The 26,589-nt window shown below is 42.5% G+C and overlaps 1 protein-coding gene across 1 annotated transcript in view; it reads right to left on the reverse strand.

The window, feature by feature from the left end:
- Positions 1 to 26,589, reverse strand: part of GLIS3 (GLIS family zinc finger 3) — a 551,611-nt gene that overhangs the window by 144,069 nt on the left and 380,953 nt on the right. The window lies entirely within an intron of this gene.

The raw sequence follows: 26,589 nt of genomic DNA on the forward strand, positions 1-26,589 counted from the left end.
TACCTCACTCACCCTGTGTCTCCTCTTTCCTCTGCTTCACGGCGGCACGGCTTCCCCTGCATCTCCTCCCTGGCGCCCAATAGTCTTGCTTCTGCTCTCAGTCAATCAGGTCTCAGGACTGCTTCCTGAGCCAGGATTGGCCAGGAGGAGAATCAAGAAGACAATAGCAAATATTAATTCACTATAGTCACACAATCGGGTGGGCTCGGGGCCGCTGGCTCTAAACATGTGCTTCTACAAAAAAAAAATCCCCACTGAAATCCATGCGTCCGGCGCCCTGCATGTAGATAGGGGGCCAGGCGCATGGATTAAGGAGGCAGCGCCCCGTATCAATGGCTAGCCTAAGTATCACACCAACAAAATCAGACATCAGAGACACACAAGTCAAATTAAGGCTAAGAGCAGAGAGACTGAAAGAGATTGTTTTCCCACTCTGTAACAAAATATGTACAATCAATAACCAGAAGTGTAATGTAAACTGTTATCCTACCCTGTTAGAAGTTTATTTACCCAGAGACAACAAGCTGTAAGTGCACTGTGCAATATGTGCAAAAATACCAAAGCCATTCAAGAAAACCAACAGTAGGAAATCAGACGAACGGTACTCAGGAAAAGCAACAATACATATCCAGACAAATAGTGCTGACAGGCAGAGTGCCAATCTAAAATATTTTATCACACAAGGAAAAGCATTAATATCAGAAGCATAATTTTTGAATGCCTGTATGAGACCCCCGGTAGCAGCTTATGCTTGGCCATGGCCGATGTGGACTATCCATCAGAAATCCATCCCTGCAAACGCCCTTTCTTTCAAAATATTTTTATTTAATTAAGACAAACTCACAAAACAGCGAACAATCGCGTAGGCCAGTAACTGACAGTGGTATAAGAATGGCAACATATATACCACAAACTAATGTGCCTCTAACATGGTATAAGCAGTAACAACAAAAACAAACAAAAAATACCAGGTGAGAGTGCCTTGATAGTATTGTAAGTGAACAGGGTAATAGTGAATCATGCGGCACTCAATAATTGCGCAAACGCCCTTTCAAAACGTAATACATAGTGAATGGTAAGTGATGGCAACCCATAACAAAGAATAAATAAAACATGTCAGATCGCTTGAAATTATTTCTTATTTAGATGCACACTCATTTTCAGGAAAAACCTGAAGCTCAAATGTCCTATGGTCCAAACAACTAATTGCAACCCCAATAGGATATGTTGATGTGATGTGCCCTACCTTCAGTTAAATGTTGTTATTGTTTTTATTAGATTTGAATGTATGTAATGTAATGTAGTGTTGAACTATCCCAAAACCCAGTGGTTTATCTAACACAGTTAGATAAACCAAAGATAGGAACATTTTATAATAAGCACAAGTAACCAGATGAGAGCTGAAAATATTAAACAATTATTAGATCACCATCTTTATGTTTTTAAAAAATGTGGGTTTTAGGAACTGGCAGGATGGGAACAGATACCTACAGCACGAGAAGTAGTATTTCTGGAAAACATGGAACAAAATCTGTGAAGCACAAGTTTCAGGGTATCATTTAGGGGGTGAACCTAAACTGACTTTAGGGTCTAAACTCCAGCATCTATGTCCCCCATTCGGTGAGTTTCACTGAGGGTGCATGTCAGGCTAGGAGTCTGCCCTGACTCCATGTAATCTACAGAACAAACAGAGAAAGTCTCAGCCACTGCACACCATACAAGACAATCAAGCCTTAGCCTAACTCAATGTAGGCCACAACTCCCAACATGTTTCGCCCCCCTCACAGGGCTTAGTCATTGAGGAGTCATGTTATTCATGTAAAGGGTATATAAGATATAATTAGAGTTCTAAGTAGCATCTTTTATTTTTAATTGATATTCAAACATATTATCTTCATCAGCAGAGATCTACATCAATGTTGACTTTGTAATGCCTTATTTAAAATCAGCTGTGTTGCTTTCATACTGTGTCATCTCACATATTAAACCAGCAATAAATGGAGGTATGTACCATGTGTACAGTTTATAAGCAAATCCCTGTGGCACCAAAGAGATTATAAAGCACATCTGCTACATGGTACTTAGCATGAATCTAAGAATTCAAGTTTATAAAGGAGATAATTAGGAGCATCCACAACATTATGTTTTTAGAATTCCTGGGTAATATACAGCTACTTTAAGGTACAACATTCATACACAGTGACAGACATCAAGACAGACAAACGTAATTGGTATTAACAGCTGCCACATCTAATTATTTTGCAAAACACCATAGTTTAAAGCCTAACTTTATTGAAACCATGTTTGCAATGTAATGTATTTTTTTTTCTATCTAAGGATAAAATAATAAAAATACAAATATTATCTATCATTTAGCTCTATGTTATTTTTTGTAGGGTCCATGCAATCAACTTTAGCTTGGTAGAAAGGTGCTAAGGAAAAACACTAGTGTTATTTCACATTTTAGTTTTTCATGGGGTATACTTTTGAGTTCTGATCTTAAATGACCTTAAACTTTCATAGACAAAAAAAAATCGGTAATAATGTTTATTTAGTAATTTCTTACACAACCATAAATGTTATGAACTGATTTGTTCCTTGTTTTAAACCCAATAATCCTTGTGCAATTATGCATCCCAAAATGTCAGCATAGTTCTTGCTTTCCATTGTCTATGGATAGAGAAATATTTTGTAAGGAGAAGCAGCAGAGCATGCCAGGTCTCCTCAGTGTTTCCACAGCCAAAATGTTTTTGCTCTTCAGATTCTCTAAGATTCATTATGACTGAACGTAGAAGGGCATATTCTAAAACTTGTGCCTCTTTGAATCTGTGTGCTTGCAGACGTTGTCATATATCACAAATCAAGTTTAATATTTAAGAGAAAACTTTAGGAAATTAGCAAAAGTGACAGTAAAAGCACATGTTGTGGTTCACACATATCTGCAACAGAGCACAGCCAATCTGATGGCACCCCAATTTCATGCTGCAGCTGTAAAGCTTCCTTCCTGCCTGCCTGCTTGCTGGAAAAGTAATCAGTATTATCACACTGCTAATCTATTGTCCAGTAAGCAAGCAGTTGACACAGAAAATAATGGTGTAATCTGGCAGAGGTGTGTATCACGAGACTTACTTTACAGAATTCCAATTTTTTTGGCAGCTAAAAAGTTCACAAATACTGTACATTATATTACCCAAAGTTTTGGGACACCTGCCTTACACGCACATGAACTTTAATGGCATCCCAGTCTTAGTTTGTAGGGTTCAATATTGAATTGGCACACCCTTAACAACTTCAACTCTTCTGGGAAGGCTGTCCACGATGTTTAGGAGTGTGTCTATGGGAATGTTTGACCATTCTTCCAGAAACGCATTTGTGAGGTCAGGCACTGATTTAGATGAGAAGGCCTGGCTTACAGTCTCCGCTCTAATTCATCCCAAAGGTGTTCTATTGGGTGCTCTACTATTAACATGGACAGCAGAACCTTAATGGGCTCCATACACAAAGCAGTATCTTTCTGCATCCGAGTATGCGGTAAGATACAGCACAGCGTTTTTCAAAATCTTTTTTGGCATTCACTAAAAAGCGCTACTAAAATACTGCATGAGTTATTTTATGAAGTCTTGCTATATTTTAGTAGTGAAAACATGCGGTAATTTAACACCTGCTGGTAGCTGCTGTATTTATTACCAGTAGTAAAAACAGTGTTGTTAAGGAACGGGAGGCAGTGACCTTAACAACTGATGAGTCAGCGAATCCCGCTGACAGCTGAAAGTAAATAAAACAATTGCAGGTAATTAAAAAATGTGAAATAAACATCTTGGGATCCCCCCCCCCAAAAAAAAAATCCATAGCAGGCCCTTTGAGTCTGGTATGGATTTTGAAGGGAACCCCCACACCAAAATTGAAAAAAAAAATGGCATAGGCTCCCCCCAAAATCCATACCAGGCCCTTTTTCGAGCACGCAGCCTGGTAGGTCAGGAAAGGGAGGGGACGAGCAAGCACCCCCCTCCTCCTGAACTATACAGCCCACATGCCCTCAACATGTTGATGGGGACAAGAGCCTCTTCCCCACAACCCTGGATGGTGGTTTTTGGGGTCTGCAGGAGGGGGGCTTTTTGGAATCTGGAAGCCCTCGTTAACTAGGTGAATGAGTTCACCCCCAAAAAATATGTAGTATAAAAAAAAGACATTAGACAGTTTTTGACAAGTATTTTATTTAAAAAATAAAAATAAATGTTCGCTGGTGTAGAGCCATCATCATGATGCCCACCTCTATCGCCAACCCGAAATAAAAAAATGATTAGATCGTGCCAAAGGCTCCTGCCATCTTCCAACACCATTGTCTGACAGTCCCTAAGAGGTGGGGTCACCCAGTGCCCACCCCCTTGTGATATCATCGACCCAGCATGCCCCCCGTGGCATGATCTGTCACCGGCTGCGTCCGGCAGACACAGCCGAAAAATGATCGCTATACTGGCCTGCTGCCAGTACCATGTGATCGCTGTGATCAATCACAGCACTTCACATGACAATTGTAAACAATGGATGGCTTCCTTTCATGCCATCAATTGTATACAATTGTGTTGCTAGCTGTGATTGGTCAGTGATCACATGGTACAGACCGGACAAATCACAGCCCATCTGTACCATGTGATTAGCTTTGGCCAATCACAGCTAATCACAACAAAAGACACTGAATGAATCAGTTTCATTCAGTAAAAATTGCTGCTTACTCACTCACTGGTATAAGCAATCATAATGTGTAACAAAAAAAAAAACAAACAACTTCCTGATCACTTCCCCAAAGTAGTACAGTGTTACTATTGTAACATTGTATTGCACTGGACACAGTGTGTTAAAAAAGAATTGTAAAATAAAGAAAATAAAATTGAAAAAAACTAATTCTTTTTTCTTCTCCACATACTCTTATCAGTCAGGGTCCTGATTACCGCCACACCAGTTATATGATGACACTGTACTGCACTGCTGACAGTATGTAAAAAAAATATTTATTTTTATTTCCTCATTTTCCAAAAAATTGTGACAAAAACTTGCAACTTCAAAAAACTCGTCATGCCTCTTACTAAATACCTTGGACTGTCTACATTCCAAAAATGGGTCGTTTGGGGGTATTTGTATTGTGTTGGAATTTTCGGGCCTCAAGAAATTAGTTAGGCCATCAGTGCATCAAGATTGATCAATTTTCATATATATATACCATAGTTTGTGGACGCTATAACTTTCCTACAGACTAAATAATAAACACTGACTTGGGTTATTTTGACCAAAGTAATGTAGCAGAATACATTTTGACATACATTTATGAAGAAAGATTATTTATTTGCAAAATTTTATAACAGAAACGCATGTTTTTTCAAACTTTTTGGTCTTCTTTTGTTCATTTAGCAAAAAATAAAAAACCTAGTGATTAAATACCACCAAAAAAATCTTTACTTGTGTGAAAAAAATGCTAAAAATTTTATATGGGTACAGTGTTGCATGACCACAAAATTGTCATTCAAAGTGTGCCCGTGCTGAAAGCTGAAAATTGGCCTGGGTAGGAAGAGGGTAAAAGTGCCCAATATTGAAGTGGTTAAAATCCCCACAATGTACATTGATTACAGGGGATTTTATTTTACTCATCAAAAGTTAATTTACTCTTTAACCTCACCTAATTTACTGACTTGAATGCACTTTGCAAAAATGGTAACATTTTGCGGCATCATCCAAATTTTTTGCTGAAATTCTGGCAAAGTAAAAACGGCCAATTTTCTTAATGTTACTGTAGAGCTCATAAATGGCAGAAGCATAAAGAAGTAAAAACCCATTTGATAGGCCTAACAAAAAAAGTTGTTCTGAATCATTCCCAATGGGTAATAGTTTCCATTAAAAGGGTTATAAAGCTTCATACATGAACTGTATGTTGCAAACATATCATTGTGCAACCGAATTTTATGACCAATATTTCACTGTGTTTATGCAAAGGTTTTTTTTTTCTCCTTCAACCTGCTTTCCAAGTAAGCAAAACATTACAGCCACATTTTTCCACAGCAAACCATTTTACACATAAGCTTTTATTTTTCACTCGAGCAGCTGCTGCCTTGCAATTAATTTGCTTTACCGCTCTCCCAATTTGTAAGTAGCTTACACAGGATGTTTGTGTTTTCCCTACAGCAACCAGACAAAAAAGAAAACAGGCCGCTGTAAAGCCCAGCTCCGTCTCTCGGCCATTCAATAGCTGTCTTATGTGGCAGATCATGCTTTCATCTTTCTAGAAAGCCCACTGAATATGGTAATGGCTGAGTAATGCTGCAGAGATCTGGTGGCAGACCAAGAGTGAGGCAATTATTCCTACGTTAATTAAATATATTCATAGTCCTTGGCTGTTTGGTAACAGACAGTTTGCTTTCTAAAAGAGACTTTTTTTTATTTCTCTTGCAGGTAAATGTGAAATGTATGATTGGTGTGTTTAACGCATTTGAATTATCCCTGGGCTTTTACAAATCCCCAGACCGCTGAATCATTAATAGGCAAATAACTCATTCATTGGTTAAAACTGAGATACTAGGCTACATGCGATTAGCTGTATTTTCCCTGATCACATTAGCTACGGGTCACTGCTAAAAAAGCCTGTTTGGATTTGTCCTACAAGCAGCTTATGTTTTATTTTCTGTGTCCCTCCTATTCCAACATTAAATAAAAATTCTCTGAATATTCTGGTGCACAGAAATTTAGATGTTGTCAGAAAAAAAAAAAGTCTGAACCCGTGCATTTAATATTTTCAAGTGGGAATGAAGCGTACGTCAAGTCAGCAGACTAACCACAATACCTTTTTTTAAGCCTGTTAATTGTATCTAATGCGCCAGAATTTTGGCAGTGATACTCTGTGAATTTGAGAAAGAATCATTAGCTAACACCATTGTCAATCAAGCATGAAAAAGCACAAAAAGAGTTGCTGGGTGATACAGTTAGTAAACAACAATGTACCAGTGCTAACATCTCATCCAGACTAGAGGACAGAAGAAGGAAGTGTCTTGTACAATATCACCTTATAGCAGCCAATTTGATACAAAACTGCAAACAGAACCAGCACCCCCCCCAATCACCCAATTTGGATTAAAATTACAATTAAAAGCCAATAGGCCCTCTGCTTGGCGCTAACTGTTGGCTCAATATAAATTAACAATATTATTAATAATAATTAGCTTAAAGTGGTTGTAAAGGCAGAAGGTTTTTTATCTTAATGCATTCAATGCATTAAGATAAAAAGCCTTGTGGGTGCAGCAGCCCCCCCCCCTCCCCAATACTTACCTGAGCCCCATCTAGATCCAGCAATGTTGCAGGAATGTCTTAGCTGCCACTGGATTTCACTGCTGTCAATCAAAGTTAGTCAGCCATTGAGGAGAGTAAAGGGGGGTAGCCGAGTCGTGGCTCCATGTCTGAATGGACACAGGGAGCTGTGGCATGGCTCGGGTGCCCCCCATAGCAAGCTTCTTGCTGTGGGAGCACTCAACAGGAGGGAGGGGCCAGGAGCACCGAAGTTTGACCCAAGAAGAGGAGGATCTGGGCTGCTTTGTGCAAAACCATTACACAGGGCAGGTAAGTATAACATGTTTGTTATTTTTACCTAAAAAAATATAGACTTTACAATCACTTTAATTAAAGTATTAAAAAAGTAAAATCATTTCCAAAAGTTTCATAGGGGTTAATTACTAAAGGCAAATCCACTTTGCACTACAAGTGCAAAATGCAATTGAAATTCCACTTAAAGTGCACTTGGAAGTGCAGTTGCTGTAGATCCGAGGGGGACATGCAAGGAAAAAAAAAACAGCATTTTAGCTTGCACATGATTGGATAATAAAATCAGCAGAGCTTCCACTCATTTCAGATCTACAGCGACTGCACTTCCAAGTGTACTTTCAGTGCAATTTCAAGTGCACTTTGCACTTGTAGTTTGCACTTGCAGTGCAAAGTGGATTTGCCTTTAGTAAATAACCTCCATAGTCTCTTCTGCACTTACTTCCAATAACAAAGTGCAACAGATTATTTCACTGTCCTCAGTATCCCAATGTAAGCTCTCAGGAGCAGGGCCCTTCTAACCCTCTCGACTTGCACTGTATCGTGAATGTACTGTAAAGCACTACACAAACTCTTTGTGCTATATAAATCCTGCATTATAACAATAATAATGTATATTAAAGAAGACCTAAACTGTGAAGTGTGCCCTGAAGTAAAGTGTCAAAGGACAGAGGACTAGACACTGGTCTTGCCTGTGGTCCCAATTACTGACTTACCCCATTACTGACCTACCCTGCCTCATTTTACACTCTGGTATGAATTAACAAAGGGTGCCACAGATGTTATGCCTACACCAATCCTATAAACTGAGAAAACAGAGCAGATCTCGAGCCTAATAACAAAAAGGGCACAAGCACCTTTGTTAATTTGGAGCGATCTGCTCTGTGTTCTATGCTGTGACAGACATGGCACAGAGAACAGTTCGGCTGGAGCTCAGCGCTGAGACTAGGTGGAGGGGGGGGGGGGTGGAAAGCTGTAAATCTGCAGGCTCTGCATGTGCAGTGAAATCGCTGCATGGGCAGAGAGGCATACGTGTTGTCTGTTTTTCTATATTGAAAATTCCACAATTCCCTTGTTAATTAGGTGCAGGCCCTGCACCTAATTTCAGAGTGAAATAGAAACTGGCATGGGTTGCGCAGACAGACCTGAAATAGAGCTATCTGCTTTGTTATTGTGGTGCAAGCCCCTTATGCCAGTTTCTTGAACCATAATAGTAGCTTAGTTAAAGTAGAACTATAGGCACAACTTTTTTTTCATTTTGGATAGAGTAAGGTGGGTTATAACCCCTGCAAGGTTTATTTTTGCCATCTTTGTCCCATTGAGGAGATTTACCTTCACTTCCTGTCCCATAGCCAAACAGGAAGTGAGAGGAAATTCCTACAAATTGAAGGAATCTCTTTGGGACCCCCAGGTCACCAGAACTAGTGTCCCCATTGGAAGTCCCCTCCCCCATTACTTTTCTGGGTACAGCTCAAAATTTGTGGTTTTCTTTCAGTTTCAATGGTAATGGTAAACAGGACAAATAGAGAGGGTGAATCTCCATAATGGGTAGAACAGACAGCAATAAAAACCGACAGATGTTTTAATCCATCTCCCCTATCCAAAATGAAAAAAAAAACAAGTTTTGCCTTTAGTTTTACTGTATTTCCCCCTGTTGTTTCTATATGGATGAAGCCATTTTAGGAGAGGAGTTTGCTTTGCTCAGAGCTGTACACTGGTGAGCTGATAACTGATGGAAGAATATTCAAGGAACAGTAGAAAAGGTTCGGAAAGCACAGTTCCATAGAATGAATTAGGCAGAAGCAGAAAGATGCTTGTCTGCATGTCCCCAGGTACAGCTTCTTCTTTGAGACTAGCTGTCAGAGGCAACAGTTCCTAAGATGATCATGCACTACAGATCAGCTATAAGGCTCAAGGTACAGAAAGCACACTGCTATGTTTGTGTATTTTTGAGAAATTTAAGAAAAATAGGTATTGGTACATTTTCAGTGCTTAGGGACAATTACATTTCTAGATTTAGTTATAGCATAGTCCTCTTTAATTCCTCTGGGCTTCACCATACAATGCATCCGGAAAGTATTCACAGTGCTTCACTTTTTCCACATTTTGTTATGTTACAGCCTTATTCCAAAATGGATTAAATTCATTATTTTCCTCAAAATTCCCCATATTGACAACGTGAAAGAAGTTTGTTTGAAATCTTTGCAAATTTATTAAATGATACATACATGTACATAAGTATTCACAGCCTCTGCCATGACACTCAAAATTGAGCTCAGGTGCATCCTGTTTCCACTGATCATCCATGTCGTGTTTCCACAACTTGATTGGAGTCCACCTGTGGTAAATTCAGTTGATTTGGAAAGGCACACCCCTGTTTATATAAGGTCCCACAGTTAACAGTGCGTGTCAGAGCACAAACCAAGCCATGAAGTCCAAGGAATTGTCTATAGACCTCTGAGACAGGATTGTATCGAGGCACAGATCTGGGTAAGGGTACAGAAAAATGTCTGCAGCATTGAAGTTCCCAATGAGCACAGTGGCCTCCTTCATCCATAAATGGAAAAAGTTTGGAAGCACCAAGACTCTTTTTAGAGTGGGCCGCCCGGCCAAACTGAGCGATCGTGGGAGAAGGTCCTTAGTCAGGGCAGTGACCAAGAACCAGATGGTCACTTTGACAGAGCCCAACATTTCTCTTTTGAGAGAGGAGAACCTTCCAGAAGAATAACCATCTCTGTAGCACTCCACCAATCAGGCCTGTATGGTAGAATGGCCAAACGGAAGCCACTCCTCAGTAAAAGGCACATGACAGCCCATCTGGGGTTTGCCAAAAGGCCCCTGAAGGACTCTCAAACCATGAGAAACAAAATTCTCTGGTCTGATGAAACAAAGATTGAACTCTTTGGCCTGAATGGCAAGCATCATGTCTGGAGGAAACCAGGCACCGCTCATCACCTGGCCAATACCACACCTACCACACCTACAGTGAAGCATGGTGGTGGCAGCATCATGCCGTGGAGATGTTTTTCAGAGACAGGAACTGGGAGACTAGTCAGTAGGGTTACACTGATACCACTTTCTTAAGACCGAGTACAAGAGCCGATACTTTTTTCAAGTACCCACCGATACCGATTACTGATACTTTTTTTACGTTGTGTGACAGTGGCACTGATAAGGCGTGGACTGTCAGTAGTCTTTTATTTATTTTTTTTATAGTTTTTTACAATTTATTTATTTATTTATTATTGTTATTATTTACCTTATATACACGAGTATAAGCCAAGTTTTTCAGCACATTGATGTCATCAATTGATAAGGAGGATGTCTGTTACCTCCACAGCCTTGTTTGACAATCCTCTGCCTCTCTCCCTCAGCACTGAGGTCACATTAGCTGACTGATGGAGAGAAATTGAAGGGGAAGAGAAACAATACTGGTCAGTACCAGTGTGCAAAAGTTTATTAGCTTTGGAAGAAAATATCATCTCCAACGTTGGGTGTCCTACATGTATGGCTGTTGCTGCATTATGTAAAACTATTAGAATAGTTTATTACATTTTAGAATGGTGTGCCTCGAGACTTTCCATAATTTTAAAAGGTGCCTTAAGATTGTCTAAAATTTTAAAGGGTGCCTTGACTAAAAAAAGCACAGGCTCCAACTCACCACATTGTGCAAGTGGCACTTTTAAAAAGTGGAGCTGAAGGGGCTTGCATCTGCAGGGGAACCTGGTCGGCCGCACATGCGCAAGATTAGATTGAGGCTGGCTCAATGTGGCCACCTGGGGCCTATCCACTGCAATGTTTATGATGTATGGCTCCTGGAAACAAATTTCCCACGGACAGATCCATTACAACTAGGAAAGTCCCCAGGAAACAGAGACAAATGGTAACATTATGGTAAATACAACTGCTTTTATTTATAACCATCTGATCCTGATTCAGGAGCCATGTATACAAAAATTTGCAGTGACAAGTTAAAATGGTATTAAATGTTATAAAAATAAAAAAAAACACTGACAGGGTTTTTAGGGCAGAAGAGGCCATATCAGTCTCTTCTGCAACAAATGCTTTATCCTGCCTATCAGGGGTAATGTACACTGTGCCTTGCATGGACACCTCAGAATACATTATAGCACCGGCTTTGTGCCATGGTGATATGACTCTTGTAAGCATGCACACGAGTGAAATATTTGTGGCCCAGCTATTCAAGCGGCCGAATGGAGCGAACCTGCAAGGAAGACAGAGCAGCAGCAAGGGTCTTCCTTCAATAGGTAACTCTGTTAAAATGTGCTAGTATGTGGTGCATACTAGCACATTAGGGCAGGAAGCTGCAGGGGGTTCAGGCAAAGAAAATGGGTTTGATATCGTTTTACGCACAGAAATGCAGTGACAGGTTAATTACTGGCTCCTGTATTATAATAAACAAACCAAGCTAATTCCCTATTGCTTTCAGTTCTAGGCATTATTTTTGCCATTGCACTGGACTCACATGTGCACAATGACAACACATACAATTCTTATTTTAAGCTGGTAGAGGAGGTATTAAAAGCTTGGCACCAGTCTTTAAAGTGGTGTTCCACCCAAAAATGGAACTTCCACTTTTTGGATTCCTCCCCCCCTCCGGTGTCACATTTGGCACCTTTCAGGGGGGAGGAGGGAGCAGATACCTGTCTAATACAGGTATTTGCTCCCACTTCTTGGCATAGATCACCGCTACGCTTACGGTGACCTACGCCACTTCCGGCGCCTACTCTGTCCTCCTCCACCGCTGTATTCTGTGAGACACAGAACAAAGCAGGGACCAGAGAGGACGCGCAGCGCGACTTGCGCATGCGCAGTAGGGAACCAGGAAGTGAAGCCGCCGAGAGCCGAAGGACTTCGGGCTCCCTGGACAGGTAAGTGTCCATCTATTAAAAGTCAGCAGCTGCAGTATTTGTAGCTGCTGGCTTTTAATTTTTTTTTTCAGCGAACCTCCGCTTTAATCCATTATTTGGTCATAATTGCCTAATTTGCTTTTTTTTATAGGAATGCCTCAAAAATCAGACAGCTCAAAGATTTTACAAAATTTCTTTTATAACAGAATCACACTGGCCATTATATACAAATCATTTAATTTACAACACTGATATGGCATAAGTCATATTTATTATTGTTGTTATGTTTTTATACCAAACCCTCGTGTGTGAGTGTGTGTAGCGCAACATACAAAGACCTATCCAATATTAGAAACACTAAAGCTGCGTACACACGAGCGGAATGTCCGACAGAAAAAGTCCAACTGAAGCTTTTCATCGTCTATTCCGATCGTGTGTGTGCCTCATCTGACTTTTTTTTTCTAAATATCTGACGGACCTAGAAATGGAACATGTTCTAAATATTTCAGACGGAACCAATTCCTATCGGGAAAACCGCTCGTCTGTATGCTGTTCCGACGTAGCAAAAACGACGCATGCTCTGAAGCAAGTACGAAACGGAAGCTAGAGGCTACTGGCTATTGCACTTTCTTTTTCTAGTCCCGTCGTACGTGTTGTACGTCACCGCGTTCTGGACGGTCGGACTTTGGTTTGACCATGTGTAGGCAAGACCGCTTGAATGGAATTCCGTCGGAGAAACCTTCGGAGCTTATTCCGACGGCAAAACCGGTCGTGTGTACAGGGCATAAGGTTGTCTTATATTCAAAAAAACTTTTTTATGAGCACTTAATTTTTTTCACAGGCTTTATAAGCAAGCTTAATTGGTCTGCTATTTTTTTTACACACTATCCTTTGGACAGTTACCAAACTAGGTGTTGGTGTTTTAGCCCTACAATAATATTGAGCTTACACAATAAGCTCTTGTTCACACCAAAGCACATACTGTATGTTAGACCTGTGTTGTAGTGTTTGTCACTGCAACGCATGGTAACATACTGTATAAGTGCATTGTGGTGGGTTGCTATTCATTCATAATTCCACCCCAAGACACATATACAGTCTGCTATGGCAAACTATAATGCATACATGTGAATGCTCTGTGCATTGCGGGACACTGTAACTCTAATGGGCTGCCTAAATGCAACGCATGAACCATTATCACCTCTTAATTGATCTCACTCCAGTAACACAAACTTGTATTTATTGAACAGTGTAATATGATTGTACTGCCGAAAATGTATGATGACATCTTGCATAAATATGGGAATAAAAGTTTAGCAATCCAGCTATAAAAAGTTTGGAAAAGGAAATCCTTTCTTTGCAAAAATATATAACATTTTATGCGATAACACAATTGTAGCTAGCTGGCATATCAAGCTGCATTATTTTCAGATGTGGTAAACCACATCTTTTAAATTCTTTGGCCAAATAGACTGTAATGTACACAACAGCTCATGGCATCTTTAGAGAAAGCAGAAAAATGTAACTTTCTTGTAAATGCTAAGACAAACCACAAAAAACTCAGAAAGAAACCGATTCCTGTAATGCGTGCATCATGAAAAAATAACATTGTGGTACATAGACCTTCAGAACTACAAAATATTTTATTACTCCTGCTTTTAACATCAAAGGCCGTCTTAAAACTAGTTGTGCCTTTCCGTACCTGTCAGTTAATTTAGAGTTATCATGCCATGACTAACAATTCTAATAAAGAAGGACCTAAGATCTAGGTGTCCTCGATCCATGAATAATCAGCGACATACAATATTTTTTGCTGCCAGTCTCCAGATCTCTGCATCACATAATCTCACTAAGAAAAACAAAAAAGTTTTACAACAAATTGTGTGATTAAATTCCTGGCCATTGCTAATCCTTTGGTGACAGCACTGTTTTCAATAAAGGAAGAAAATTGCAGAACACCCCAGTGCCTGATTTATATTACATTTTCAGATACGGAAGTAAAAGGATTAAAGATAGGATTAGAACTCTCTGCACCAAATGATTTTTAAAGAATTGTTTCCAGGTTACTATGGGCACTGCACAGAGACACTCAGCCTGTGGCTGCATACTAATGTCCTCTGTCTAAGGCTAGCTTGATATGGCTGAAGTGATAAGCAACTTTAGTTGTACACTGAGTGAAAACATAGTTTGTTTAGTTTTTTTTTTTTTTTTGTGTCCCAACTGTTCTGTAATAATGGAAAAATTTTGCTGATGACAGATAAAACTGTTGGGGTCCTAGGCCAAAGACTCCCGCATTTCACCTAATCGAACAGATAGCAAATGATTGATGAGAAATCACTTTACTAAATTACTACATTACTAAAGGAACATAGACTTGTGAATGAGGTGAAAATTCACTTCGCAAAGAATACCCAATCACATGCAAAGAACATATATTGTCACATATATTTTTTTTGTTCCAACTCTAGACCACTCCAGGCAAAGAAACCATTAACATTACCTACTTGCGAACTGCCCACTGTACATGTACATCGGCAGGGCGGCCGCTCTGCGGCAGATAACATGTCTAGTAGGTGATCCAACACATCTGGATCTGAGGCACGCATGCATTAGACACAGCAGGAGTTGATCTGCAGGTACCACAGACTCAATGTCCGCCAACATCCACTGATCATTAGGCAGAGAGCCATGTAAATAAGGCAGATCACTGTTCTGTCAGTAGGGAAGGCATTGATCCATTGTTCCTCCAAAGCAGGAAAATGGATCAATGCCTTCCCCTAGTAAAAGCACCTCCCACACAGTGCACAACTACTAGCTGGGCACACAGTTAAAGAGGTTGTAAAATCGGAAACTCCCCACCCCAAAAAAAAACCTGTAAGACAAAGGCATAATGAGCTAGTATGCATCGTATTCTAGCTCATTCTAGCTCATTATGAAATACTTACCTTAGAACAAAGCTCTCTCAGCGGCGCTCGTACACCACCAAGATGGCTAGCATTTTCTTCTGGGTTCGCGGGTCCCCAAAAAGTGTCAGTTAGTGTCCAGGCTGTCCGCCGCAATATCACAGTCCCGCTACAAGTCACTGATCATCACCATTACTAGTAAAAAAAAAAAAAAATATATATATATATATATATATATATATATATATATATATATATATATATATATATATATATATATATATATATATATATAAATATCCCATAGTTTGTAGACGCTAAAACTTTTGCGTCAACCGATCAATATACGCTTATTGGGATTTTTTTTTTTACCAAAAATATGTAGTAGAATACATATTGATCTACATTGATGAAGAAATTCGATTTTTCATTTTTTCTATTGGATATGTTTTATAGCAGAAAGTAAAAAATATTGGTGGGGGCGTGGCTTGGCGAACGACCGGGATGGCTGCATTCTAGATTAGCTCCCGGACCGACACGGCCTAAAAGTAGGTTAACCCGAGACGCACAGACCCGGAGATGGGTAAACAGACCTCACAAACACCCCACTCTGCCAGAAGCATCGCGGACCTTCTCAACGCTCAGACGGCTCCACGAGGCAGCAACACAGGCTCCAAGATGGCGCGGGCCCCTCATGTTGAGGATGATTTTAGTGAAGACTCGCAGTCAGCGATGGAGGAGTCAGGTAGGGGATGCAACTGTTCTGCCAAACCCCTCACATATGCAGACATGTCTGGATTTGCCGCTGATATTAAGTCTACATTTTCGGCCGCAATCACAGATCTAAAATCAAATCTGCTAGCATTAACTGACAAAATGGAGACTGTGGAGGCAGCGGGCAGGCACAGGGACAGAGTCCTGAACAGACTAGAGAAGGTGACTGACGCACACGCCGCACAGTTTATAGAGATGAATAGGCATTTAGAAGACCTTGATAACCGCGGGAGGAGGAACAATATCAGGGTGAGGGGGATCCCTGAGACGGTGGAAGCTGATCAGATCATACCGGCATTACAACGTGTCTTTAATTCCTTGCTAGAGAGACAGGAGGACATGGACATAGAGTTTGTGAGAGTTCACAGAGCCCTTAGAGCCAGAGGACCTGATACGGCTCCTCCCAGGGATATTATATGCTGTCTTCAAAGTTATCCACTTAAGGAAGACATTATGAGAAAGGCTCGCAGAAATGACCACATTGTCTTCAATGGTGAACATATTATGCTATTTCAAGACCTTTTCCAAATTACCCTGAAAAACCGTAGGGCTCTGCGCCCCCCTCCTGGACAAACTCAGGGAACATGATTTGCGTTACACATGGCGCTTCCCTTTTGCTCTGGTAGTGACGCTAGCCGGGAAACAACACGTACTACGCTGGCCTTCTGAACTACCTGATTTCTGCGCAGGCTTGGGCTTGGATAATATGGACCTACCAGAATGGTATCAGGAATTTGCCTTACCACCATCCTCAAGAAGCCCTCATGCATCGCCTTCCTCCACACCGGAGAAACAGTTTCCCAAGAGATTGAAACATGGCCGCGGCAGAGGTCAATATTCAGGAACTCCGAATAGGCGACAAAACCCACATGGGTCTCAAGCAGCGGAGTAATAATTCTGAGCCATAATGATAGGGCCTGGCTGTATCACTCTTACCAGACACTATTGCTGACCAGGGTCCCTATTACCTGCAACTTTTCACCCCTTCAAGGATTCTACAAATAACCTGATGACATTGAAAGCTTACTGCTCATTTACCACAAGATAAATGGTCCTAGCATATGCAAACTTTGCAACTGACTTATGCAACACTATGATAAGAGCGTCTTCCGCCTCATGTCTACCAAGTTATCTGATAATAGACAACGCCTCTAGGAGATGCTTCCACTTTACTCACACAGCAATTTCCTGCCTATTTTTGAGCCAAGTTTTGGGACACCACAAAGCTCACAAGAGGATCTTTGACAGGCGGCAACTCACCGCTAGGCCAAGAACTATTTTGTACAGAATACAAAGAAGACCTTCAGGTGTTCCTAGGGACATACCATTATTTGCAGTCATTAAGAATGGGAGAAAAAAGAAAGGCAGGGAACTTTCCCTCATTTTTTGTGTTTTATTTTTTCTACAGGGTTGAACCTTAAGGATGTTAGCCTTAATATGTTTCTTTTCCCTTTGGGTCTAGATTTTCAGGCCGTGTCGTTCTTTTTGGTTCCTTACTGTTTGTTTTTTGTTTCATATACCACACTCTTGATAAATTTTTTTTTTTTTTTTTTTGGTGTGGTGCAGTGACCTCGTGGTGGAGACTTGATCTTCTACACGAGACCACTGGTTGTGATTATTCTATCTCGGTGGGCTCCCACCCACGAACCCACAAAGGGCGCCTGGGCCGGAGTTTTATAACCCAGGTGCTCTAACTACTTGCTTTAGATAACACAGATTATTGTCTAGAGTATACTTATTGAGATATTCTCTCAGAATAATTCAGGATTCGTTCTCTATCTCTGAATCCGACTCTTTTTGCTATCACTACTACTTCCTTCTTCTTCTTTTCTAGATCTTTCCTACGCTCTCTCTCCTTGGTCTGATAACAGTAGTTTTTCACACCAAGTAATACAGATTTGTCTTTACAGAGCTAAATAGAAGCACCCTATCCCTGGTCTGTACACCAGAGATGGCGTTCTCGTCTCTTGGGAAGAGGCCTGTGGTGATCTCTCAAAATATTAGGGGACTGAACATTCCTGAAAAACGTGTCTCACTCCTCAGGGAACTGAAGAAAGGTAGGCCCCATTTTGTCTTCCTACAGGAGACACACTTCAGAACCAACCAAGTCCCTAAAATTACCAATAAGTATTTCACTACAGCATATCACGCAACCAATGACTTAGCGAAAACTAAAGGGGTAACAATTCTAATTAGTAAAGACACTCCCTTTATTCTAACTGACAGACTGACGGACCCTGAGGGTCGTTATATCTTTCCTAAAGGAACCTACGGACAAAGAACGGTGACACTGGAGAACGTGTACTTTCCAAATTCTTCTCAAGTTGCCTTCTGTCAGAGGGTTACTCGGGAACTTAAGGGCTTCACATCAGGTCTACTGATCATGGGAGGAGACTTTAATGTCCTTCTAAACCCCATTGCAGACTCCTCTACTGGAAAGTCCTGCATGACGTACAGAGCTCTTAAATAAATCAAACAATGCTTAAACTCACTTCAGTTAGTTGACGCATGAAGATTCCTCCACCCTGATACACGGGACTTCACATTTCACTCTATACCTCAAGACGGATACTCACGTATCGATCATCTATACATCTCCCAAAGAGATCTACAGACAGTATCAGGGGCTCATATCGGTATTCAGTCGATATCAGACCATGCACCCATTTCCCTGGAGTTGGACCTACACGCTTTACCACCTAAGTCCAACACCTGGAGACTGAACTCCTCACTGTTAACAGACCCTGACTTACTCCCGCGTATTCGGGAAGCAATCACTGATTATTTTATACATAACAACACACAGGATATGGACCCGCTAACGATTTGGGAGGCACACAAATGCACTATTAGGGGAGTACTCATTAAGATGAGCGTCCAACGTAAAAAAAGACAAGAAAAAGAAATTCGAGACCTGACTGATAAAATACGCAGACTTGAAGCCTCGCACAAACATTCACTAGCGAATCAGACTGCCAGAGAACTTCTGGACACGAGGAAAACTTTACAACAAATTTTTCAAACTAAAGCACGGAGTTCGTTATTCTTCAAAAAGAAAGTCTATTATGAATCAGGTGACAAGACCGGACGGTTTTTGGCAAGGGCCTTAAGAGAAACATGCGCAAATAATGCCATATTGGGTATTAGATCGCCAGGTGGGCAATTAGAAGAGACCTCGTCAGCAATTGCGACACAGTTCCATAGTTATTACTCCAAACTCTACAACCTAGCACAACAACACAGACCTCCCTCATTACTGTCAGATAGAGAGCAGGCCATTCGGGACTATCTGATAAACAGCGGTTTGCCTAGTCTAGAAACAGATGTGACGAATCCTCTTGAGGACCTGATAACGATAGCATAAATTCAGGGGGCGATCAAGGGACTTAAACTGGGGAAGAGCCCAGGTCCTGATGGTTACACTTCCATCTACTACAAAACTTTTAGCGACATATTGTCAGCACCACTAGCCAGAGCCCTAAATTCACTTTCTTCACCTAGGCAGGTACCCCGAGAGTTTCTTTCGGCCCATATAACAGTGATTCACAAAATAGGAAAAGATCCCACAGAATGCCCCAGCTACAGACCCATTTCATTGCTGAATTTAGACATCAAATTACTGTCCAAAATACTAGCTAACAGGCTACAGCCACTCCTTGCATCCTTAATTGGCCCAGACCAAGTTGGTTTCATGCCAGGAAGAGAGGCAAGAGACAACATCATTAAGGCCCTTCTCCTGACACATGCAGCTAGATCCCGGGGTATCGAGGGCCTTCTCCTATCTACGGACGCGGAGAAGGCTTTCTATAGGATTTCTTGGGACTACATGATGGCAGTTTGCCGTCATGTGGGTTTGGGAACGCATATGATGACCTGGATCACGGCCTTGTACCAAGATTCGTCTGCCAGGATAAAAGTGAATGGAATACTGTCAGACAAGGTCCAGATTTCAAACAGTACGAGGCAGGGTTGCCCCCTCTCACCATTGCTGTTTATACTCTCATTGGAGCCATTTATTAGGAGGATCAACAATAACCAATCCATTTCAGGCTTTGAAGTAGCACACAAAACATACAAGACTGCAGCCTATGCGGACGATCTCCTGTTTTTCCTGACCAAACCTCATACTACAATTCCTAACCTATTGAAAGAGTTTGCGCATTATGGGTATATTTCTAACCTCAAAATAAATTACTCTAAGTCTGAGGCGATGAATGTCACGTTAACAGAAGACGTACTAACCAAAACGCAGGGGAACTGTCCATTCAGATGGGTGACGGGCACCCTTAAATATTTGGGGGTCGCACTTCCCTCGACATTGACAACAACCTATGAAAAGAATTTCCCCCCTATGCTGCGCAACATCGCCTCAGACTTACAGTGTTGGAACTCTAAATACTTCTCCTGGTTTGGTAGAGCAGCCATTCTCAAAATGACCATTCTACCCAGACTATTATACCTTCTTAGAGCACTACCTGTCAAGATTCCACTGAATTTCTTTAAACAACTACAAGCCGTTCTGACGCGCTTCCTTTGGGGGCACAAACGCCCCAGAATCAAATTTGATCTCCTCACTAGACCTAAGGAGAGGGGGGGGGATGGATCTGCCACACTTCCAAAACTACTATCTAGCCTCGCATCTCACTAGAGTGATTGATTGGCATTGTCATGGGAAGTCAAAAGACTGGGTTAAATTAGAAGAGTCACTTAAAACCTGAGGCACACTCAGGTTTTCCCCATGGATTCCTTGGGGAAAACAACACCATTCCATAAAACAACACCCACTAACAGGGACCACCATGGAGGCTTTCCAAAAAGTGATCAAGAAATCTGATTTAACGACACAACTCAGTCCTCTAACCCCTATTCAAAATAACCCGGATTTTACCCCGGGTCTGACGGGCAGGTTTTTTCAGCCTCAAAACCCACAGAAACTACTGACCACTGGGGACTGCTTTAGCAATGACAGAGTTAAAAACTATTTAACATTGAAAGATGATCTCAACCTTCTCCATTTACCTAAATGGTCATACTTTCAAATGTGTAGCTTCCTCACAGATAAGGCTAAACAGCCCCACTTTCGGAGACCTTTGACTCCACTAGAGACAGCATGCCAAAAGGGGATGACTTTATGAAGACGACCTCTACTACATATTCATGGCTTCAACTTCCTCCAACTATAGCCAGAGACAGATTCAGAAGGGAATGGTCTGGGGCATTGCAGAAAGACTTCACTGTCAACCAGTGGCAGACGGCTTGTACATTAGCACACAAATGCTCCATTAGCTCAAAAATACAGGAGACAGCATACAAGCTGCTGACTCAATGGTACGCTACCCCCCAGAAACTTCAAACGTGGTTCCCTGAGACTACGGATAGATGTTGGAGATGCAAGACTGAACTGGGCACCCTCTTACACATTTGGTGGCAATGCCCAGTCCTCGAAACCTACTGGTCAGAGGTGAGAGATATCATACGACAGATCACGGAGACCAGTCTCTCTCTTGACGCAGCCTGCTGCCTACTCCACATTTCCAATTTTCCGTACAAGAGATATAAAAAATCTCTAACAAAGCACCTTTTGAACGCCGCTAAGGCTTTGATACCTTTACGTTGGAAGAGCACGCAGGCTCCTTCTGTAAAGGAGTGGCTTCAGAAGGTCTCTGAGATCTGTCACATGGAAGATTTACTGGCCCAAACTGCAGAGAACATACAAAGATACCACAGGACATGAACCCCCTGGTTCCTTTTTAAGGTTTCAACAAAATACCACCTTCTAATGTGTAACTAACACCGCCCTGACAATAGGAGCGACGCACATAACCTGAGACAAGCTTTGGTGCTCTACGCGGACCAAGGAGAGAGAGTCATCTCTCCTCAGCAAATAAGCTCACCTTTCTTCATCTTTATATCTTTGTCTTTATATCTTTGTCTTTTCTCTCTTCTATTATTTCTTTTCAAGCATTATAAAATGAAAAATTTGTTAAAGTTCTCATAGCCATCTGATAGTTAAGTTGTCTGTAATAACATTCTAATTTGCTTCACTTACCCAACTAGAGGCGACACTGGATATACTTAATTGTGACTACGTATCTACAGGCTCAGGGTTTAGATTGATGTCCAGTTTAATTTTAAGTTTTCCTAGATTAAGTAGGTCTAGTAAATAGATGTGACACCCAATGATCGTAAAATGTCTTGTACGTTTGTATCATTACACCAATGTGCGATGGCTTTGACTGTTAAACCTTTTGTTTACCTTTAATAAAAGCTCTTTGATAAAAAAAAAAAAAAAATATTGGTGTTTTTTTTTTTTCAAAATTGCTGGCCTTTTTTTGTTCATAGCGCAAAAAATAAAAACCGCAGTGGTGATCAAATACCACCAAAATAAAGCTCTATTTGAGGGAAAAAGGGCATACATTTTGTTTGGGTATAGCATCGCATGATCATGCAATTGTCAGTTAAAGTATTGCAGTTTCGTATCACAAAAAATGGCCTAGTCATGAAGGGGGGTAAATCTTCCCGAGGGCAAGTTTTTAAAGTGCATGGGAAAGAAGGTTGGAGTCTCCAGTATAGTATAGTATCTCCTCTAATACACAAAACACCTGCCCTATAGATTCAACATCCACATAACCCAATGTGCATCTATCTCAAAAGTGATTCAACAAATGTTTTTTTTCCCAATATTCTTCAAATTCACAAAGTTTATTGTATACAACATTTAAAAGACCATGGTTCATAAGTTAAAAAACTCGACTCATACCCCTACAGTATATATTTCCACTCAGTGGTATTGGTGGAGAAAAAAGAATTTGTATTTCCTTCAGTCACCTTATGAATTGATGGGTATGTCCCCCTATACGGATGTAAACTTCTGCATTAGAGAATATTCATTCAACTTTCCACTAGAGGCAGGCTTTAACTCCAGGGATGTCTTTAGAAAAGATAGTCAGACACTACCACATGCTGTAAGTCTACGATACAACTTTATTATCGTACTAATTGTTTCTAAATGTGTCCAATACCCAAAGGTGGGATATTTTTTTTTTTTTAAAACAATACTTAGAATTAAAAATTACCATTTGAGGTCTGAGGATACTAAAATTCTGTGATTCTTTTAGATGGGGACAGCTTTCTGGGTTTTGCACAACAAAATGGATAAAAATTATTATCCAACAGAGGGAGAGAAAGTTGGAGTACCATCGTAAAGCCATCTCTTCCCTACTTAAAGACCTGGAAGTCTACACCACTTTGAGTTTGGTTCCACAATGCTGTTGGTGTTAAATCAGAATACCCACACATTTTAAGATTCTCCTTTTTTTTTCTCTTGGAAACATTGCAGGACCAATCATCCTAATCATTTGATTGCCCCAGTAAATAATGATATTTACTTTTGATGAGTTTGAATACTATTCCTGTTTTTAATATTGAGCCCATGATAAAGTATACAAATAAATATCTGTAACAACTGAAAGAATAGGGGAAGAAATAGTCTTTGTCCAATAATATTTCTATAGGTTCAGGTCCAGGAACATCTGTTGGGGACCCCCTTTCCACAGCTGACCATGCACATACAATATAGCTTATCCTACACTCTGCAGTGGGGAGGTGGATAAGACATCGACCTTTAGTTTACATAAGAGATCACTTACTTTCCCTGAATTGGAAAAATTGATTGTAGGCCAGCCTAGAGACCCCCCCACACACAGGCGCATAGCTGTCACCATAGGCGTCGCCAGGGGGTGGCTATCGAGGCTGGAGCCCCGAATCTGGAGCCCATAGCCCCGAGTCTCTTGCCGCAGGTTCTGGCTCAGTAGGACCTGCAGCAGGGTGATCATCCAGCACAACCAGGGATTGGTGGACAAGCTGGCTGGATGTACACTGTGCAGTCTGGAAGGAAGACTTCACCTGTCAAATCGAGAGTGCGATGTCGGGTATGGGCGGGACTGCTACCCAGACCCGCCCCTCTGTCATCCATCCAGTGCAGAGCCGACATTGCTGGCCGGGACAAAGTTGCATAATGGGTGTAGTGTGTGGAGTTGCAACTGTGACCCCGCCCATGCTTTGGGGGGGGCGTGTGGCTCCCAGTTACATTTAGTTTTATGTCGCTGGCTCGCTGCTGTGTGTGGGCAGGGGGGGCCAGTATGTTATAGGACAGACCACTCCCCTCCACTGCACACAGGTGCCGTTGGAACCCTGCTGAGTGGAGGAGGCGGGTCATCTGCTAAGGGGCCGTTCTCTTCCTTAGAATGACGCTACCTCCCAACTCCCTGTCCTCCCTGTCCTCCCTATCCATGCACCTCCGTGAGTTGGCCCCGCCCCCTCCGTGAGTTTGCCCCGCCCCATCCATGAGTTGGGCCACGCCCTCTGCAAGCTGGCCCCGCCCCTCCACAAGCTGGCCCCACCCCCTCCACGAGCTGGTCCTGCCCCCTCCGTGAGCTGGTCTCCTCCCTGCTGATCTCTCCTGGCCTCGTTTTTTCCCTCTCACCCCCCACCTGTCCTCAGTAATGGGGGGGGGATAAGGCCGGGGGAAGTTCTCTCTAAGCGGGTGCAGTAGATCCTACAAGCAAGCATGTTTATGGTGAGAGCAGAGGATGGGGTGACTGAGTACATTCTACTGTCCAGGAAACTGACAGGGCTGGAGGAGGACTGAGACTTCCCTGGATTCCCCCTGTAGTGACAGGAGCCAGCATGGGGAAGGGATAAGTTCTGAACCTGTTGGGACTTGTAGTGTGCAGGCAGCAGCGGGACCCCTGTGGACATAATGGCATAGTGCTGAGCCCATGCTCCAGAGGCCCCTTCCATCTCTGTTAGGGGTGCTCAGCCGCTGGCCCACAGGCCACATGTGAGTATAGCTGGCTTGCTGTCCCCCAGGGTGGGTATAACTGCCTTGGGGACAGCAGCAGCCGCCAGCCATACCCGCCCTGGAGGACAGCAGCCGCTGGCAGCCATACCGTGCTGGAGGACAGCAGCCACCGCCAGCCATACCCGCCCTGGAGGACACAGCTGCCATCAGCCATACCCGCCCTGGAGGACAGCAGCCGCCGCCAGCCATACCCGCCCTGGAGGACAGCAGCCGCTGCCAGCCATACCCGCCCGGGAGAACAGCAGCTGCCGCCAGCCATACCCGCCCTGGAGGACAGCAGCCGCCGCCAGCCATACACGCCCTGGAGGACAGCAGCTGCCGCCAGCCATACCCGCCCTGGAGGAGAGTAGCCGCCGCCAGCCATGACCGCCCTGGAGGACAGCAGCCACCGCCAGCCATACCGGCCCTGGAGGACAGCAGCTGCCGTCAGCCATACCCGCCGTGGAGGACAGCAGCCGCCGCCAGCCATGACCGCCCTGGAGGACAGCAGCCGCCGCCAGCCATACCCACCCTGGAGGACAGCAGCCGCCACCAGCCATACCCGCCCTGGAGGATAGCAGCCGCTGCCAGCCATACCCACCCTGGAGGACAGAAGCCGCCGCCAGCCATACCCGCCCTGGAGGACAGCAGCTGCTGCCAGCCATACCCGCCCTGGAGGACAGCAGCCGCCGCCAGCCATGACTGCCCCGGAGGACAGCAGCCGCCACCAGCCATACCCGCCCTGGAGGACAGCAGCAGCCGCCGCCAGCCATACCCACCCTGAAGGACAGCAGCAGCCGCCAGCCATATCCGCCCTGGAGGACAGCAGCAGCCGCCGCCAGCCATACCCGCCCTGGAGGACAGCAACAGCCGCCACCAGCCATACCCGCCCTGGAGGACAGCAGCAGCCATGAAGATTGAGGTAAGTTTTTTATAAAATCAAACAGCAATGGACATGTCTGTTTTCTACACTTGGCTGCTTTCAAACTGATCCACAGTTGCAGCTGCGGGTTGCCTGCACTGAGCCATAGACTTCTGTTATTACCTGCAGGTTTGGTGCACTTTCACAAAGTGCATCCATCACACCTGCAGTATATAATAGAATTCTATGGCAACTAACCTGCAGGAAAGCCACAGGTACACTGCACTGCACCCACGGTGTGAGTCAACCACAATGCATCAGTGTGAAAGCAGCCTTAGGCTCCTTTCATATGTTCAGTCCAATCGGGTCCACCTGTCTGTTTTTCAGGTGGACCCAATCGGACCCTCTATTCACTTCTATGGAGCGGCAGATGTAAACGGATTTGTGTCCATGTACACTTGCCTACCAGTGTTAATTTTGGCAGCAAATTTCGATTTAGTTTTAGTCCCATTTTAGTCTTCTGCAATTGTTTTAGTTTTATTCGTATTTAGTCGACTAAATCTCCAGTACATTTTAGTCAACTAAAACTAATTTTAGTTGTCTAAAATCTAATGGGTATAATTAAATTGTAATGCATTAGTTAATATTTCTCTAAAATTTCCAAACTCATTATATACGGCTGGAGTGAAAAATCTAATATGTTATTTATTATGGCATTAAGGTATGAACATGCACTACAGACCAATGTTAATTTTGAAG

Source organism: Aquarana catesbeiana, linkage group LG01, assembly GCF_042186555.1.
Source record: "Aquarana catesbeiana isolate 2022-GZ linkage group LG01, ASM4218655v1, whole genome shotgun sequence".
Taxonomy (NCBI): Eukaryota; Metazoa; Chordata; class Amphibia; order Anura; family Ranidae; genus Aquarana; species Aquarana catesbeiana.